The sequence below is a fragment of the Oculina patagonica genome, chromosome 1, assembly GCF_052425735.1.
Source record: "Oculina patagonica isolate OP01 chromosome 1, crgOcupat, whole genome shotgun sequence".
NCBI classification, from domain to species: Eukaryota; Metazoa; Cnidaria; class Anthozoa; order Scleractinia; family Oculinidae; genus Oculina; species Oculina patagonica.
The window spans coordinates 2,698,275-2,702,016 of NC_135758.1; the positions used below are offsets into that span (position 1 = coordinate 2,698,275).

Genomic DNA, 3,742 nt, shown 5'->3' on the forward strand with positions numbered 1-3,742 from the left:
GATTTTCCAAAAACTTCAAAAAATAGTAATATCGTGTAAACCAGCTTTTACTGGCTGGTGATGAACATATGGCTAAGATGAAAATAAATGTTCAGTAAAAGAAAAAAACTACCGTATCTTGACATTGAATGAACATAAATTACATTGCCTAAAAGAACAAGTTACCAGTATCCATTTTTGTGTTCCATTAAGGTGAGAAGGGGGTACCTGGTTAGCTCAGTTGGTAGAGCGCCGGACTGTTGTGCGGGAGGTCGTGGGTTCGAACCCCAGACCGGACCAACATACATACATACATACTTTATTGACTTTCCCCCTAGAGGCTTTTTAAAGACAATGAAATAAATACAATAATAATTTAAAACTACTTAAAAACTCTAAGATGATATTCATACTTAAAATTAATTAACTAGGATTAAGAATCTATAAAATCTTTGACAAGTTTACGTTTAAGATAAAACTTAAAAGCAGATACATTCTCGAGAGTTTTATGAGAGCTATCCATGGAGTTCCAGATACTGACTATTCTGTAGTAAAACGTCCTCTGACCACTGGCAGACTTGAAAAGAGGAATGTTCAGCATTTGTGAACTTCTTGTGGCACGTCCGCTTATTTCTCCTCGCTTACTAAACTGGGAAGACAGATACTCCGGCACGCGGGATGTTAGACATTTGAAGGCCATGATAGCGCTCCTGAAATATAACTGAGTCGCAACTGGTAGCCAGTTAAGTTCTTTTAAAACTGGTGTGATGTGATCATATTTGTGCGTACTGGTCGCAATTCGAGCGGCAAAGTTCTGAATACCTTGTAATTTATTTATATTACTTTTTGATGTATTCGCCCATACGTTCGAACAATAAAAAAGCTTGCTAAAAACTAAGGCATTTATAATAGTTAGTAGGGTGCATTTGTCAAAAACGTGCTTTGTGCGGCTTATTTGACCGAGACAAGACATACAGGAGGAGACAGTTTTGGTAATGTGTTCGTCATAGGTTAGGTTCTTGTCCAAAATCACCCCAAGGTCTTTAGCGGTGTGTTCCGGTACATAGCTCTGGACGCTGCAATTCTGTGGTGCTGAAGAAGGATCATTTGTGTATATGCTAAATAAAAGTGGTCCCAGTATTCTTTTCCTGCGGAACGCCACAGATTATGGGCAAGGGCTCTGACAATGTTGAATGGATTCGAACCACTTGTCGTCTATCATTAAGGTAGCTACAAAACCACTGGATAACTGGGTCTGAGGCGCCTACATCTCGCAACTTCAAAATTAGGGTTTCGTGGTTGACGCTGTCGAATGCCTTACTCATGTCTAAGAACACTACCGAAGTCAACATCTTCTGGTCTATCGCTTTGAGGATAGTGTCGGTTGTTTCTATGACAGATGTTTCGTCCAAGCCATAGGATTATTTCGTTTTCTTGCTTCTTTGCGCCAACCGTCTCTTGATTTCATCAGCGCACGGATGTTATCAGTTACACATGGATTTGGCTTTCCGCGGACTTTAAAGGTTTTAATTGGAGCGTGTTCGTCAAGTATAGAAGAAAAAAGCAAATTGAATACGTGAAGCTTATCCTCAACCTCATCAAAAACATCAACTATTGACCACGGTGCTTTTGAAATATCATCATGAAATGTGTCGGCCTTGTAATGCTTGTAGCTTCTGGTAGTGATATATACAGGTTTGGAGCGCTCTTTCTTTAGTTTTAATGTAATGTAGACTAGGTCGTGGTCGCAGATCGAGCTTTCCAAAACCATAACATTGTGAACTTGCTTTGTATCTGAAGCTAGGATTACGTCCAAAATTGAGCTAGTGGTTTCCGTTACTCGCGTTGGCTTAGTTATAAGTTGTGAGAGATTGTAGGAGCGGCAGAAATTTAGTAAGGCTTTCGTCTCGGGATTGTCGTCTCTCTCAAGACGACAGTTCATATCTCCAAGCAGGTAAATAGGCACATTAAACGACGAAGCATAAATAAAGGTTTCAATTAAGTCGGAGTCAAAACATGAAGGTGGAGTATTTGGTGGTCTATACGCGGTACAAACGATAAACGATTTCGTGTTCTTGACCTGGATTTTAAGCCACAGTTGCTGGAAACCAGATGGTGCGGTAAATGAGATGTCACTCAAGTACTCGACTTTAAAATTTCGCGAAACATAGGCACAGACGCCGCCGCCTCTGCTATTCTGACGATCGAGACGACGGATGACATAACCAGGGATTTCGATTTCCAAATCTTGAACCGTGCTGTTGAGCCATGTTTCGGACACAGTAAATATATCGAACCTGTTGGCCAACACTGTTTCTTTTACAAGGACGTAATGATCTCGGCATTTGAGAGAGCGAACATTTAGGTGTGCTATGCTCACATTGCCATTTGTTTTGCCGACGCCATTTGTAGAATAATTCAGTGTGGGCCCAGGGTTGGTTTCCACATCGTGAAGCAGTTGTAAAATTGGTCTGAAAGCAGAGGTCGAATTATCGTAGTAAGCCGTGGTCGCCTTTGATCTTTTGACCCGTGTTAAGACATTCATAACAGTCTTCCACGCTGTGACTCGTGGCCTTCGGTGGATGAATGTCCAGCTTTCCACTTTCAGTCGACAGGGTAGCATAACACATAGTTTACGGTGCTGGAATTCGGTTAATAAGTCATGCCTGTTATCCAGAGAGAGGCTGATAATATATAACAGGAGAAAAAGAAACAGAAGCCAAGAGCTCGTGACAAAGCGTCCGTCCGCCATCTTGATCCGGGTGTCAAAACACACTCAGGGTCTTAAAATAACTGAGGAGAATGTGCTGCCTTTGTAATTTCATCTGCGAGTGGTTAGACATTCTAGTCTTCTCGGATAAGGACGATAAACCGTAGGTCCCGTCTCCTGTATCTTCAGTCTTCTAACAGGGGACGTTAAAGAACCCACACACTATTCGCAAAGAGTAGGGCACGAAGCTCCCGGTGTTGTGGTCTGGCCTTTATAATTGTATCTTAAATTACAGTATGTGTAAAGCGCATTTGAACATATACATATGGAAAATGCGCTATATAAATGCATTATCATTATCATTATCATTATCATTACCGGGGAGGTACTTGAAATTTGACTAAGACAAATTTGAGCAAGTACTAAATTTAGCGATTTTCGCCCAACTCACTAAAATCGCTAAAATGTAATAGCCACTAACATAACAATAGTAACCTTAAGGTCGATTTCTGTACATGTCCTATGCCTCCCCCCCCCCCCCCCCCAAAAAAAAAAAAATAAATAAATAAATGCATGCAGTCATCTCAGCCGAAAAGGAACCTGGTTGCATGCCATGCTGATAAATAACAAATTGCTTACACTTAGATGGTTTGTTGTACGTGTTGTCCTTCAGATTTATTTTAACAAGGCACATATAATTTTGAATTAATTAACAGATTCACCAAAACAATATCCTGCAATACAGCACATCACTGAACTCTGCATGGGGCTAGGCTGTCAAGAGGTGTGGGCTGGAATGAACATCCTGCAGTAACTTGTATGATACACATGATCTGAAAAAGAATTTTATTTCAAATTTACTCTCATTTCACAAACACTGAATCAGGGGGGGCTGGCAGCTATCTTTGATCTTACCGCTTTTCCGCTTTCGATGATCGCCCCAGTTAAGAAAACTGTCAATCATTCGAGAACCGTACGGAGCATGCGCACAATGCCTTGGCAAAAAAGGAAACAACATGGCGTCGCGTGTCGAGTTGACTGTAGAAAACGAAT

General features: G+C 41.0%; 1 non-coding gene across 1 annotated transcript; it reads left to right on the plus strand.

Annotated features, from left to right (window-relative positions):
• The first annotated feature begins 205 nt into the window (after positions 1–205).
• On the plus strand, positions 206–278 carry Trnan-guu (transfer RNA asparagine (anticodon GUU)). The gene has a single exon. It is a non-coding gene; the product is annotated as a tRNA-Asn (tRNA).
• The last annotated feature ends 3,464 nt before the right edge of the window (positions 279–3,742 follow it).